The sequence below is a fragment of the Lepidochelys kempii genome, chromosome 1 (genome assembly GCF_965140265.1).
Source record: "Lepidochelys kempii isolate rLepKem1 chromosome 1, rLepKem1.hap2, whole genome shotgun sequence".
Taxonomy (NCBI): domain Eukaryota; kingdom Metazoa; phylum Chordata; order Testudines; family Cheloniidae; genus Lepidochelys; species Lepidochelys kempii.
The window spans coordinates 7,398,742-7,414,734 of NC_133256.1; the positions used below are offsets into that span (position 1 = coordinate 7,398,742).

Here is a 15,993-nt window from a genome sequence, read left to right on the forward strand (position 1 = left end):
CTTTAATTCAAGATGAATCTTTCATTCCTGGAGGGTTGGCAGCCCTAATAGTACAGGACCCAAGTTCCCTGTAAGCTGCACGGCCATGCAGCAGACCTTCTTCATGTCACGCAGGCGCTCAGAGACCCCGCCCGGGGGACCTGCTGCAGCCAGGGGAGGGGCGCCCCTCCTCCAGCCCCAACCTAGCCTGGCCCCCAAGCTGCTGCGGCCAACCTAGCCTGGCCCCCAGCCCTGACCCAGCCATGGCGGGGCACCCCTCCCCTGGCCCGCACCTGCCGGGAGAGGGGCACCTATCCTGTGGCCCCAGCCCCGGAACTGCCACAGTGGGGAGAGGGACCTCGTCTCCCCCCCCCAGCCCAGGTGCTGTTGGGGGGGTATCCTTTCTCCTTTACATAGCCCTGGAGCACCCTCCTGCACCCCAAACCCCTCACCCCCCAGCGGGAGCCCTCTCACACCTGCACCCCAACAGCCAAGCCCCCTCCCACACTCTGAACCCCTCGGCCCTATCCCCACTAGATGAATTTTGTTATGTACACCAATATGGAGGTCAGGCATTACATATCACCTCCATATTGGTGCACATAACAAAATTCATTCTGCACATGGATGGGAAAAATTAGAGGGAACACTGTACAGGACCCAAGAGGAGGGGAGGGGAGATCCCTCCCAGCATACAAAACTGCATCGTAATCCCAGATCTCACATTCGCTAATGAAAACAGCTCTAGGAAACACAGACCGTCTCACATGGAGACATTTCCTCCTTCCTCTGACACTGCCTAGGCAGGCAAACACTGATTTAAAAAAATGTTCATTTCAATACTAAAAAATGTTCATTTCAATACTATTTAAAATTAAATGTGAAATTATGACACTTTACAATGTAAACTTGTTCAAAGCATTAAAAAAATATCCAAATACAGCACATTTGCTGCCAAACTCAAACCACTGAACTGGTGGAAATCACTGGCGAAGCACCGGGAACCAAAGTTTGCTGAAGCATTAAACCAGTTTTTGACAGTAGTCGCCACTTGTGGCGATGCAGAGAATATTCTCGTCAGTTCAGTTCATTCAACTAATGCAGTTCAATGACCAGTTCATCCAAAGTCCAGAAACCTATTGGGGGTTGAAAAGGCAGAAAGCTTGTTTTCCCTCTGCCAATCTCAGAGCAGAAACAAGGTGAGAGAGATGAGACCTGCCAGCTATAAAAACTTGCAGAACAGGGTGACCAGAAACAGTGAAATTCCGTAACTACAGTTAATACCATATTTTCTTTCATTAAAAGGAGCTGTAAGTGCAAAAAAGGTTTTGACACTTACTTTTTCCTCTTATGTATCCAGGACATTCAAAGTAGTTTTATTGAATACAAACAATTTGAAAATATTGGTTTATGAAATTAACTGAATTCCAATTTCCATCCCAATGCAGCTCAACACAGAAAAAAAATTAAGTGTTATTCACTATCTTCTACTGTAACAGAGTAAAAACTAGGACACTGAATAACCTGATAAAAAGAAACGGAGTACTTGTGGCACCTTAGAAACTAACAAATTTATTAGAGCATAAGCTTTCGTGAGCTACAGCTCACTTCATTGGATGCACACAGTGGAAAATACAGTGGGGAGATTTTATATACACAGAGAACATGAAACAATGGGTGTTACCATACACACTGTAACGAGAGTGATCAGGTAAGGTGAGCTATTACCAGCAGGAGAGTGGGGGGCGGGGGGAAGGGGAGGACCGACCTTTTGTAGTGATAATCAAGGTGGACCATTTCCAGCAGTTTACAAGAACAGTAGGAGGGGAAACAAACAAGGGGAAATAGTTTTACTTTGTGTAATGACCCATCCACTCCCAGTCTTTATTCAAGCCTAAGTTAATTGTATCCAGTTTGCAAATTAATTCCAATTCAGCAGTCTCTCGTTGGAGTCTGGTTTTGAAGGTTTTTTGTTGAAGAATTGCAACTTTTAGGTCTGTAATTGAGTGACCAGAGAGATTGAAGTGTTCTCCAACTGGTTTTTGAATGTTATAATTCTTGACATCTGATTTGTGTCCATTTATTCTTTTACGTAGAGACTGTCCAGTCTGACCAATGTACATGGCAGAGGGGCATTGCTGGCACATGATGGCATATATCACATTGGTAGATGCGCAGGTGAACGAACCTCTGATAGTGTGGCTGATGTGATTAGGCCCAATGACGGTGTCAGCTGAATAGATCTGTGGACACAGTTGGCAACTGGCTTTGTTGCAAGGATAGGTTCCTTGGTTAGTGATTCTGTTGTGTGGATGCTGGGGAGTATGTGCTTCAGGTTGGGGGCTGTCTGTAAGCAAGGACTGGCCTGTCTCCCAAGATCTGTGAGAGCAATGGGTCGTCCTTCAGGATAGGTTGTAGATCCTTGATGATGTGTTGGAGAGGTTTTAGTTGGGGGCTGAAGGTGACGGCTAGTGGCATTCTGTTTTCTTTGTTGGGCCTGTACTGTAGTAGGTGACTTCTGGGTACTCTTCTGGCTCTGTCAATCTGTTTCTTCACTTGAGCAGGTGGGTATTGTAGTTGTAAGAACGCCTGATAGAGATCTTGTAGGTGTTTGTCTCTATCTGAGGGATTGGAACAAATGCGGTTGTATCATAGAGCTTGGCTGTAGGCAATGGATCATGTGGTGTGGTCTGGATGAAAGCTGAAGGCATGTAGGTATGTATAGCGGTCAGTAGGTTTCTGGCATAGGGTGGTGTTTATGTGACCATCGCTTATTAGCACTGTAGTGTCCAGGAAGTGGATCTCTTGTGTGGACTGGTCCAGGCTGAGGTTGGTGGTGGGATGGAAATTGTTGAAATCATGGTGGAATTCCTCAAGGGCTTCTTTTCCATGGGTCCAGATGATGAAGATGTCATCAATGTAGCACAAGTAGAGTAGGGGCATAAGGGGACGAGAGCTGAGGAAGCGTTGTTCTAAGTCAGCCATAAAAACGTTGGCATACTCTGGGGTCATGCTGGTACCCATAGCAGTGCCGCCGATTTGAAGGTATACATTGTCCCCAAATGTGAAATAGTTATGGGTGAGGACAAAGTCACAAAGTTCAGCCACCAGGTTTGCCATGACATTATCGGGGATACTGTTCCTGACGGCTTCCAGTCCATCTTTGTGTGGACTGTTGGTGTAGAGGGCTTCTACATCCATAGTGGCCAGGATGGTGTTTTCAGGAAGATCACCGATGGATTGTAGTTTCCTCAGGAAGTCAGTGGTGTCTCAAAGATAGCTGGGAGTGCTGGTAGCGTAGGGCCTGAGGAGGGAGTCTACATAGCCAGACAATCCTGCTGTCAGGGTGCCAATGCCTGAGATGGGGCGTCCAGGATTTCCAGGTTCATGGATCTTGGGTAGCAGATATCCCAGGTCGGGGTTCCAAGGGGTGTGTCTGTGCGGATTTGTTCTTGTGCTTTTTCAGGGAGTTTCTTGAGCAGATGGTGTAGTTTCTTTTAGTAACCCTCAGTGGGATCAGAGGGTAAACTGATGTTAATCTACATAACTTCTTAAATACGTGTGTCGAGAGAGTATAGCAAAAAGTACCAAGTTCTACCAGTCAACAAGAATCAGCCTCTTTTGGCAAAAAACTCAAAAATACAAATGCAAAGCAAGATTAAAATTGATGATTTAAAAAGTTTCCTGCTTGCTGATTTACGTGAATCCACCCTGTTTCTCGGGCTCATTCTAGCTTGGATACAGAACAGTGTGCCCCACCAGTAGGCATGAATCATAGAATATCAGGGTTGGAAGGGACCTCAGGAGGTCATCTAGTCCAACCCCCTGCTCAAAGCAGGACCAATCCCCAATTAAATCATCCCAGCCAGGGCTTTGTCAAGCCTGACCTTAAAAACTTCTAAGGAAGGGGATTCCACCACCTCCCTAGGTAACACATTCCAGTCTTTCACCACCCTCCTAGTGAAAAAGTTTTTCCTAATATCCAACCTAAAACTCCCCCACTGCAACTTGAGACCATTACTCCTTGTCCTGTCCTCTTCTACCACTGAGAATAGTCTAGAACCATCCTCTCTGGAACCATCTCTCAGGTAGTTGAAAGCAGCTATCAAATCCCCCCCTCATTCTTCTCTTCTGCAGACTAAACAATCCCAGTTCCCTCAGCCTCTCCTCAGAAGTCATGTGTTCCAGACCCCTAATCATTTTTGTTGCCCTTCGCTGGACTCTTTCCAATTTATCCACATCCTTCTTGTAGTGTGGGGCCCAAAACTGGACACAGTACTCTAGATGAGGCCTCACCAATGTTGAATAGAGGGGGACGATCACGTCCCTCGATCTGCTCGCTATGCCCCTACTTATACATCCCAAAATGCCATTGGCCTTCTTGGCAACAAGGGCACACTGCTGACTCATATCCAGCTTCTCGTCCACTGTCACCCCTAGGTCCTTTTCCGCAGAACTGCTGCCTAGCCATTCGGTCCCTAGTCTGTAGCTGTGCATTGGGTTCTTCCGTCCTAAGTGCAGGACCCTGCACTTATCCTTATTGAACCTCATCAGATTTCTTTTGGCCCAATCCTCCAATTTGTCTAGGTCCCTCTGTATCCTATCCCTGCCCTCCAGCGTATCTACCACTCCTCCTAGTTTAGTATCATCCTCAAATTTGCTGAGAGTGCAATCCACACCATCCTCCAAATCATTTATGAAGATATTGAACAAAACCAGCCCCAGGACCGACCCCTGGGACACTCATAGAATCATAGAATATCAGGGTTGGAAGGGACCCCAGAAGGTCATCTAGTCCAACCCCCTGCTCAAAGCAGGACCAATCCCCAATTAAATCATCCCAGCCAGGGCTTTGTCAAGCCTGACCTTAAAAACCTCTAAGGAAGGAGATTCTACCACCTCCCTAGGTAACGCATTCCAGTGTTTCACCACCCTCTTAGTGAAAAAGTTTTTCCTAATATCCAATCTAAACCCCCCCCACTGCAACTTGAGACCATTACTCCTCGTTCTGTCATCTGCTACCATTGAGAACAGTCTAGAGCCATCCTCTTTGGAACCCCCTTTCAGGTAGTTGAAAGCAGCTATCAAATCCCCCCTCATTCTTCTCTTCTGCAGGCTAAACAATCCCAGCTCCCTCAGCCTCTCCTCATAACTCATGTGTTCCAGTCCCCTAATCATTTTTGTTGCCCTTCGCTGGACTCTCTCCAATTTATCCACATCCTTCTTGAAGTGTGGGGCCCAAAACTGGACACAGTACTCCAGATGAGGCCTCACCAATGTCGAATAGAGGGGAATGATCACGTCCCTCGATCTGCTCACTCCACTTGACACCGGCTGCCAACTAGACATGGAGCCATTGATCACTACCCGTTGAGCCTGACAATCTAGCCAACTTTCTACCCACCTTATAGTGCATTCATCCAGCCCATACTTCTTTAACTTGCTGGCAAGAATACTGTGGGAGACCGTGTCAAAAGCTTTGCTAAAGTCAAGAAACAATATATCCACTGCTTTCCCTTCATCCACAGAACCAGTAATCTCATCATAGAAGGCGATTAGGTTAGTCAGGCATGACCTTCCCTTGGTGAATCCATGCTGGCTGTTCCTGATCACTTTCCTCTCATGCAAGTGCTTCAGGATTGATTCTTTGAGGACCTGCTCCATGATTTTTCCAGGGACTGAGGTGAGGCTGACTGGCCTGTAGTTCCGAGGATCCTTCTTCTTCCCTTTTTTAAAGATGGGCACTACATTAACCTTTTTCCAGTCATCTGGGACTTCCCCCGTTCGCCACGAGTTTTCAAACTAGGACCTGGCTCCCCAAACATGTCCAGAAGCTGGGTAGGCCGTTCCCCAAAGTGAGGCCTTTAGGGAACATAACTACCCAAGACTCTCTGCTAACCTGCGAAGGTTTGATAGCAGCCATGTTTGGTGAGAGTCCCAGTTACATCACCTGCTTCCCCACATGGGCCAGCAGCTATTTATAGAAATGACGAGTCTTTTGTCAGCTGCTCCGGAGTGATTGTGCAGTCGAGAACAGCATGCCTGCTCTCTGCTACTTTGTTCTACTCTGATTGGTACCAGCCCATCACTCTCAATTAGAACCGACTCGTTAAAATGTAAGGATGCCCCAACCCACCAACAGCACCAGCCCAACAAGCAATGAACGAAGAGCCTCCCTTTCCTGCTATCCCTGCAGCCACCCCTGCCAGGTCAGTCTTGCAGCCTGTGGAGAGTGCATCCCAGGGCCAGCAGGTGGGGGCCCTCCCCAGAGTTCCTCCACTGATTCAAATGGGGAAGTATCCCCCAGGGAGAGGGGGCCTCGTTTGTTGGCTGATCCAAGGCCTATAACAGCGAGGAATGCAGCTAGTCAGAGTAGCCACTCCTGGAGATAACAGGCTGTCTCGGGGATCTGTAATTCTTATGCACATAAGCAGATCACACGGTTAAGCAAAGGCACCCACATATCTGAGAGAAGCCTACGTATACGCAACGGAATGTATGGTGGGAATCTGAATCAGACCAGGGCAGTTACGGGCCATAAGACAGCCCTGTCTAGACTGGGGAGAAGGGTTGTCCTAGGGTCAGCCATGACCAGATAACATATTTTAGGGTGTTCAACTACTTACACCGGTTGTAAAGTAGTGTTTTAAAAGGGCTAGTTAACAAGGTGGATGGTCTAGATAGTCCTGCCTTGAGTGTAGGGGATGGGACCTCAAGAAATCTTCGAGGTCATTTCAGTCCTACAATTTTATGTTTTAAACACAACTGATTTCCTTAGTCTAGACAGGGCTTCCGACATTACATTGCAGAGAGTTTAGATGGCGAAGAGCACCTTTCTAAGGCAAGGCATGAAGACAGCTGAAAGAAGGCTGGATAAAACCCTTGTAAATATCCAGAGTGGCCATTTCTGCAGTCAGCACGGGGCAGAACAGGCAACTGTACTGCTGATGTCAAATTAATCTGATTAACCAGAGACCAGCGCACAATCACAGAGCAATTCCACTCAGAGGACGGGCGGGATTAGACGTGTACCTCGCCCCGCAAAAACAACATGGAGCCAGGAGACAGCCAGCTAGAAGCATTGGTAAGCTCTGGAGGGCATATGGAATTTGGGGTGAGACACTAACCTGTAATTAGGAGTAGAGGAAAAACTGAACAAAGGGAAATGTAAAGCATGGGTCAGCCTGAGCTCCGAGACTGCGGAACAAGACGCTGGAGAGCAGACTGCATGGAACAATCTGGCACTCGCTGGGAGATGCCCCAATGGGCTTTTTCCACTTCTAGCTTAATAGTTCACATCCAGCGGCACCAACAATTTAGCTCCCGGCCCCTCGGGTCCCTCTACCACTGGGAGTTGGGCAGCCTGGGATGGGACTGTCCCACATCTAGGTTCTGATGACCTTGTTGAAGCAAGCCAGGTTAATCAGCAGCAACTGGGCCTGTGGGCAGATGTCCCACCCCTAGCAAGGGGAGTTGTAACGACAGTACCTTCCACCGAGGATTCACATGACGGATGAGCCAACCACCAAAAGAAAGGGCACAACCTGCTCGTCAGGATTTTTATTACCTCAGGCCTCATGCCAAGCTTCCCCAGGTCTCTGGGGACGGATATCAAACACCCAGAGCGGGTCAGACTACATGCTGCCGTTCTAACTGGACACAGACATCTCACTCCTCTGCCTCGAGAGCCGTTGGGGCAGAGCTGCGCACACCCGCTAGCAAGCAGATCACAGGCTTCAGGAAAGACCACTGAGCACTGTGAAGAGACACTGACGCCAAACTGCTCCTGTGGAACGCAATCCAAGCCCTTTTGCCAGTGTTGACTGTGGTCTGATTTGTTCAACAACCCATCAAATCTGATGCAGCAAAATTTTCCTTCCTCGCTGTGTTCAGATCTGGTAGGGGGAGATTTCCCCCTCCCCTGGCAGACAGAGACCGACAGTGTAGTAACCACACCCCTAGTTTCTTCCTCCACCAACTTGGAGCTCAGTGCCCACACAAACCATCCTTCACTCCCAGATCTCAGGCCTCACTGGGATCAGGCCTGTTGCTTGGGGCTGGGAGACTGACTGCTGGGTGAGGAAAGGGAGGTAAGTGAGGGAGGGATTAAGCAATGGGCAGGAATCAAACATAGCTAGGGGCTAACTCAGGGAGGGAAGCCAAAACCCCTGGGAGCCCAGCAACCGAGCCTGCGGCTGCTAGACAGCACGGCTGGGGTTGGGGAAGGAAAAGTGTGAAAAGGAGACTGGCCGGGCAGTGGCAGCAGCAAGGGGAGCCAGGTGCAGCATTCACAGCACCTGGGGCAGCAGCTCCCTCTCCCCGGGAGCTCAGAGGCAGAGCGGGCAGCCACCAAGGGAACAATCGGGATGTCAGTGAGGCAGCCCCTCCACCCAGAACGGACACCTGGGTGATCCTCAGCGACAGGCTGGGCCTGTTGTGTTCTGAGGAAGGGGAAGCTAGACAAGATCACCCATCTGTTTTTCCTTCCCTGCTCTCCCGTAAGACCTCCTCTGACCTCCCCAGGGGGCCATCCGGCTCTCACCTGGCTTCCTCAGGCTCCATCTACACGAACTGGATCAGTTTCTAAACCAACTGGTGCAGTTGCTCTGTGGAGCTAATTTTCTGCACCTCAGTCTCTGCTCCAGAGGGGTGCTCAGGTTTCCTCTCTCCGCAGTTTCAATCTTGTTAGCGTAAGACAGCCGGGAGCACCTCGAGGGCTCACGCTGATACTATCCCAGCCTCCTTCCCCAGGGAGCTCTGCCTTCAGAAAGGGCCTTTTCCACAGTCATTAGAAGACCCAGCTCCTGCCCCATGGCTTTTGCTGGGAAGGGTCCCTGGGAGGTCATTACTGGGGGGCTCATTACGCATGTTTCTCACCATTGACACTGATGCCCTAAATTATACATATAGGTGATCTCCGGCTCAGGGCTTGGAAAAGCCAATTGCAAGTATGAGACCCCCCTCTCACCCTGCTGGCAGTAGCCGAGGACAAGGCAGAAAGTTCCTCCAGTGACTAGAGGCGTGCAGAAATTCAGAGGTATCAGACAATGACTAGCCAGAGGCGGATAGGAGATGGAGCCCAGGGAAAGTGCCCTCCTAGAAATTCCAGCACCCTTCTCCCCAGCAGCTGACTAACATGTGAGCCCTGCTGAATAGCAATTAAAGTGCAGACTTCCCAGGTGAAGTATTGCCTAGATGGGCCACAAGGGGGCGCTTGCACTTCTCTAAAAATTCAGCACAGCTTCCCTGTGTCAAGTGGAGTGCCCCAGAGGTCAGTCCTGGGGCCGGTTTTGTTCAATATCTTCATAAATGATCTGGAGGATGGTGTGGATCGCACTCTCAGCAAATTTGAGGATGATACTAAACTAGGAGGAGTGGTAGATACGCTGGAGGGCAGGGATAGGATACAGAGGGACCTAGACAAATTGGAGGATTGGACCAAAAGAAATCTGATGAGGTTCAATAAGGATAAGTGCAGAGTCCTGCACTTAGGACGGAAGAACCCAATGCACAGCTACAGACTAGGGACCGAATGGCTAGGCAGCAGTTCTGCGGAAAAGGACCTAGGGGTGACAGTGGACGAGAAGCTGGATATGAGTCAGCAGTGTGCCCTTGTTGCCAAGAAGGCCAATGGCATTTTGGGATGTATAAGTAGGGGCATAGCGAGCAGATCGAGGGACGTGATCGTCCCCCTCTATTCAACATTGGTGAGGCCTCATCTGGAGTACTGTGTCCAGTTTTGGGCCCCACACTACAAGAAGGATGTGGATAAATTGGAAAGAGTCCAGCGAAGGGCAACAAAAATTATTAGAGGTCTGGAACACATGAGTTATGAGGAGAGGCTGAGGGAACTGGGATTGTTTAGCCTGCAGAAGAGAAGAATGAGGGGGGATTTGATAGCTGCTTTCAACTACCTGAGAGGTGGTTCCAGAGGGGATGGTTCTAGACTATTCTCAGTGGTAGAAGAGGACAGGACAAGGAGTAATGGTCTCAAGTTGCAGTGGGGGAGATATTTTGCATTTTGGATATTAGGAAAAACTTTTTCACTAGGAGGGTGGTGAAAGACTGGAATGCATTGCCTAGGGAGGTGGTGGAATCTCCTTCCTTAGAAGTTTTTAAGGTCAGGCTTGACAAAGCCCTGGCTGGGATGATTTAATTGGGGATGGGTCCTGCTTTTGAGCAGGGGGTTGGACTAGATGACCTCCTGTGGTCCCTTCCAACCCTGATATTCTATGATTCTATGATTTTAGGTGTCCCAGGCCAGTGGTTTTCAAACTTTTCTTCTGAGGACCCAGTTGAAGAAAATTGTTGATGCCCACGACCCACCGGAGCTGGGGATGAGGGACTTGGGGTGTGGGAGGGGCTCAGGCAGAGAGTTGGCGTGCGAGGGTGAGGGCTGCGGGGTGGGACTAGGAATGAGGGGTTCAGGGTGTGGGAGGAGGCTCTGTGCTGGGGGTCAGGGTGCAGGAGGGGGTCAGAGCTCTGGGTTGGGGGTGCATGCTCTGGGGTGGGGATGGGGATCAGGGGTTTGGAGTGCAGGAAGAGGTTGCAGGTTTGGGGGCTCAGGGCTGGGGCGTGGACTTACCTGTGGTGGCTCCCGACAGCAGTGCAGCCGGGGTGCACCACAAACCGTGGTGCACCCCAAAAGCGGCCAGCAGTGGGTCTGGCTCCTAGGTGGAGGTGCACAAGCGGCTCTGCCCGACTCTCGCCTGCAGGCACGGCCCCCCCAAGTTTCCATTGGCCGGTTGCTGGCCAATGTGAATGCGGAGCTGGTGCTTGGGGGCAGGTCCCTGTGGCCCCCCTGCCTATAAGCCGGACCCGCTGCTGGCTGCTTCCGGGGTTCAGCGCAGTGTCGGAACAGGTAGAGACTAGCTTGCCTTAGTTGGACAGCACCGCCAACGGGATTTTTAATGTCCTGGTCAGCAGTGCTGACCAGAGCAAGGCAAGCCAGCACCTTACATGCCGCGACCCACAGTTTGAAAACCACTGTCCTAGAACAGGGGTTCTCATCCTTTTTCTTTCTGAGCCCCCCCCAACATTGCTCAGGCTTCGGCTTCAGCCCCGGGTGGTGGGGCTCAGGGACCTGTGCTTCAGCCCCATGTGGTGGGGCTTCGGCTTTCCGCTCTGGGCCGCAGTGAGTATAATGCTGGCCCTGCTTGGAGGGCCTCTGGAAACCTACTCAAGGCCTCCCAGGGGCCCCAGACCTCTGGTTGAGAACTGCTGTCCAAGAATTTGGATCTCTGTTTTTAACTGAATCTCAGCTGAAAAATAAAAGCTGTTCACATTAGACAGTGAGCTACTGAACTCCATGACTCTCCTCTGAACCAAGGACAGAAAGGCAGATGTGCCTCTAACTCCTTTACCTGTGGAACTCCCTGCCACAGGGTGCAGAGCCCAATACTGCAGCTGGAGAATTTAATGTCTTCTATAATATGTTTCAGAGTAGCAGCCGTGTTAGTCTGTATCCGCAAAAAAAACAGGAGGACTTGTGGCACCTTAGAGGCTAACAAATTTATTTGAGCATAAGCTTTCGTGAGCTACAGCTCACTTCATTGGATGCATGTTAGCCTCTAAGGTGCCACAAGTACTCCTTTCTATATTATATGGTCAGCATAAACAATGTCCAGGGGTGAACATTCCCCTCTCCCTTCCCCACCTGGTAGCATGGTATTGCATTATATTCTCACACCCTCCGCTTCTCTAAGGCTCAGGGGATACTGCTGCAGATGGATTCATAGTGTAAACTGGAAAATCAAATCCCACGGTCAAGCTGTAAGAAGAATATCCATGTTCTGGTCTATGATAGCTCACCATAGCATCGACTAGCCTTGCTTCAAACTTTGTCTTTTTCCCTTCCCCTCCAGCTTCTTGCTAGCTACTAGCAGTATCTGCCCACTGCCAGCAGCACCACTGCACTGGCATTCGTTCAGGATTGGCCCTGCAGAAGCAGGCAACTACCACAGGGCACCTCATTACCAGGAAACCACTGACAAATTGCAGAAGAGCGCCTACGTGATCAGAGAGCAGGAGGGACCATAGGAAGGAAGATGAAGCTAGCTAAACACATCAGCTTGGCTGAGCAATGTCTAAGGGAGAAAGAGGCAGGTGTAGACACCAAGGAGCAGGGAGGTCAGTGGAACTTGGGTAACATGAGGGATGAGGTCAGAGGGGGAATTCATGCTGTAGGGATCAGTCCTGCATTTGCAGGGAGTTGGACCAGATGAACTGTTAGATCCTTTTCTGCTTTAATTCCCATGAGTCAGCTTCCTCCAGCCTGGAGGCTGGACTGACTTCTGGATTCAATTCAAATTATTTCCAAGAACCTGACAGATGGAGAAGGAAGATTCTGAGCCACCAGGCAGCTGAGCTCCTGCAGAGTGTCAGCTGTCAAGCTACTACGGACAAACGCATCAGCAACTCTTCGCCATCACGTCCCCCATCTTCAGGCTGGCAGGGGATTCTCTGCTTTGCTGTGCTGCGTGGGAGAGCAGGGCTGAGCTACCCTTGGCTAGGCAGGCTTGCAGCACAGTCCCCAGGCAGCACCCCAGCGTGAGGAGGGAACAGCACCACCTTAGCACAGCAATGGGCGCCTTAGAAATCCCTGGTCTGGAGCAGCCAGTGGGTGATGAGAGGCCTGCAGCATCAGAGGAGCCGGTCAGCCCCCAAGGCCAAGCTTCCACAGCTGAGCCACCTGTAAGAAGAGGGTTTGAAGCAATCATACCCCGCACTAGACCTACCCATCTTATCTCAGACCTCCTTTGTGCCTCCGTAACTAGGCTTTCCTCTTCCTCACTTGCGAAACACTGGTGTAGCTCTTCATAGCACGCTCCTCCCTCTCCTTCCTCCCATGCTCAGCTGAGCTGTGAAAGAGCTTACCGTAAAGTGCCAGTGGCCCTTGAGATAGGCCTGGGACAGCTCACACTTCAGGAGCTCCTGTTTCAGGCCTTCTGCAAACTCAGGAAGACGTCTGTAATGCTCACCTCACAGTTTGGAGAGGTTTTGCCCAGCCGGAGATATGTTTGTTTTAGAGATGAAGGCCGAGAGTCTGAAGAACAATAGAGAAGTCTGTCGACACCTGCCTGGCTAGTCCTCTGCACCTGTTTACACCCTTAGTTCACGGCTGGTGCCGCATTTTGCATTCGGTACCTGTGGGATCAATGCATCTTACACTTAGTCCCCAGCACCCCAGTCTGTACAGTTCCAATGAGATTGCATTCCGGTCTGGACAACGCCGGAAAGATTGACAGAGAGGAGAACAAGGTGATTAAGGGAGAGGCTAGTTTATGAGGAGAGATCAAAGACTAAAGGCCAGATCCACGAAAACTTTGCCATTTCCTTCAATGGGAGAAGGAGCCAGACATGAGTGCACACAGCTTGGCTAAATGAGAGGGCATGGGGGGGGGGGGGGAAGGGTGTCTGCCGTGGTTTCACATGATAAATGCAAAACAACTATTTGAACGGTGTAAACCCCAGGAGGGACAGGAACGCAGAGGCACCCGGGGTTACAACCCCAGACTAAAGCTGCCATGGGAAGTTCTACTGATCCATTTGTCCGGCACGTCTGACTCAGCCAATCAACTAAGCTGCCTTGGCTTTTAATCACGGCAAAGGGTGAGTGCCTGGCCGGATACATTTCCATGGTGATTCCTCAGGGCTAAAATAATGACATGAAAGAAGATTTACGCTGAATCTCAGGGAGAGCCTTCCTAAGGATGAGATCTGGTCAGCTGGACACTAGTGTCCTAGGCGAAGCCGTGACAACTCCATTGCTTGAGACAATTGAGTTTTCATGTGACTAAGGGAAAAGACCAATTCTGCCAACACATGCTAGCTACATCCTACTCAAGACAAGCCCTTGACTGGGCAAGACGGGAGCAACTACACTGCAGGGAATAATCTGACACTGACCAGAGCAGGTGGGGCGGGAAGCATCCCATAAGCCTCTACTCTTATTTCTAGGCTTCTGTACCTGATTTCAGATCCAGTCTGCCATGTACTGGAAAAAAGGCAGTTCTCCGTGGCTGAATGTGGTGATTCTGCTGCATTCTCAGCAGGTGACTGCTGTGTACCCCAGCAAAAGTAAACCGCTTTAACACGCACTCGAAAACAGAAGATTCCCTTTAGACCCCCAAGGCCCAGGGACAGGGAGCATCAGCTGGGGAAGTAATCAAAGCCTGAGGAGCACCTGCTCACTCAGTGGCCAAGAATGAGACTCTTTCATTAAAGTTCATCTATTAATAGCTGTCCTACCGGCAACTCCATAACCTTTTGGCTTCCACTGGATGGCTGCGTGTAGTGACGCCTGGGCTGAGAACCGATAAACGGCAATTGGGGATGAGACAGAGCTAGACAGAAGAGGACTGTGGAATTCAGGAGATCATTTTAGTCGCGCCTGCCTGTCCACTGTTGCGAAAGTTTGTGAAGGCAGAATGACTGGTTCTCATTCCCACACCGGGACAGCCTCACTCACCTCCGGGCATACACTAGTACAACACACCCACAACAGGGCTTTTACGTAGCTACGTCGTTACTGACCACCTGAGTGGGGACAAGGCCTGAATCTCTTTGCCCTACATTAGCAGCCAGGGCTCTGTCTAGACTAGGGTTTAAAGGGCTGTTGGTGGAAAGTCTTAGCGAGCGCGCTCGAGAACGCTAACATAGGCAAGGCAAGCTGTGCTTAGCACGCATTAAGCTGGTTGAGTAGAAGCCTAGAGGAGTGCCTAGACTTCAGTTTAATCACCGTAGCACATGTTAAAGCCTGCCCTGCCATGCAAGTTCTCGAATATGTTGGTTAGCAAACACATTCTGAGCCCACACTGTTAAATCTTAACTCCTAATAACCCAGCCATGTCCTTTAAAGCCCAAGGAATGAGGACAAGCTCCATCCATGTCTTGACACACCCCCTCACTAGTCCCAAGGGTTGGCCCTCATTCCTGGCCCAAATCCTCCCTCCAGTCATCCCCTAGTGGGGAGCTCACTGCAAGTCCGTAAGGCCCCATTTCCTAAGAATATGATGGAGGCCCTTGGCTTTGAAGGCAACAAAAATCAGCTCCAGGGTGGGGAATCTCTTCCATTTCTCACCCCACCCTCCAGGCCCCTCCTTTATCATCTTTCTGGCAAGAGACAGTCTTCACAAACCGAGCATTTTCTGAGATCTTTACTGACTTCTTTCCAAAAGTGTGTCTAGCCTCAGCCCCTTACAAAAACACACTGATGAATGTTTCAACAACACAGAAACTCCCAAGGGATACCCTGGTACCCAGTTACATTGGATCTAGAGTCACTGATGACTCAATCTCTGTATTTTGTCCATTATGGTTTGGAACAGGCCAAAGAATGAGACATGCCATAAACCCCCTGGAGTGGCTGTTTGGGTCCTCCAAAGTCTCTCATGTGCATGGGGGGTGCATTTCCAGATGGTGAAAAGCGGCAGGTGAACAGCACTTTAGCCACCTAATGGAGACAGCATGGGACACAGTCCCAAACCCTGCCAGCTGGCTCAGCTCCAATCTGGGAAAACCAGCTGTGAGCATGAGATGGAAATTCAGTTTCCGTGGTTCATTCTATCTATGGCCTTTCTGCGGAGACCAGCAGCAAGGGGAACAGTTACAGTATTAATTATGCTGGTAGGTTTTTGGAGGTCAAATGCAGTCTAGTGGACATTTAAATGAGGTTGCTAAACCTTCTGCATAGCTCACGAACCAGCCACCATCAGATGGGACCTGACTGACTGTGCTAATTTGCACGAGTGATTTTGGAGGAGAAAGGCTCCGTAATTCATTCCCAACCCATCCCCAGTATGAGACTGCGTACTACTGGACACCCATGGCTACTAGCTGGAGATAGCCATTAAACCCAGTCCAAACAGGGTGACAAATGGCCCCAAGGGCAGTAATTTCCCCTGGAAAGAGTTGGCTTCCCATTTCCCTGGAACTCATTAGCTAAGCCAAATCATAAGACAGAGGCAGATTCCCTCCCCCACCCAGGAGGCCACGAACCAAAGAAGTTTCCCA

The 15,993-nt window shown here is 50.1% G+C and overlaps 1 protein-coding gene and 1 long non-coding RNA gene across 2 annotated transcripts in view; both read right to left on the bottom strand.

Moving 5' to 3' along the window:
• The window catches only part of LAMTOR1 (late endosomal/lysosomal adaptor, MAPK and MTOR activator 1), a 29,614-nt gene that overhangs the window by 11,874 nt on the left and 1,747 nt on the right, over nt 1-15,993 (bottom strand). The window lies entirely within an intron of this gene.
• Nucleotides 11,839-12,939, bottom strand: LOC140907485 (uncharacterized). Its single transcript, XR_012157506.1, has 2 exons — nt 12,856-12,939; nt 11,839-12,670 (listed from the first exon to the last, which is right to left on the bottom strand). It is a non-coding gene; the product is annotated as an uncharacterized lncRNA (long non-coding RNA).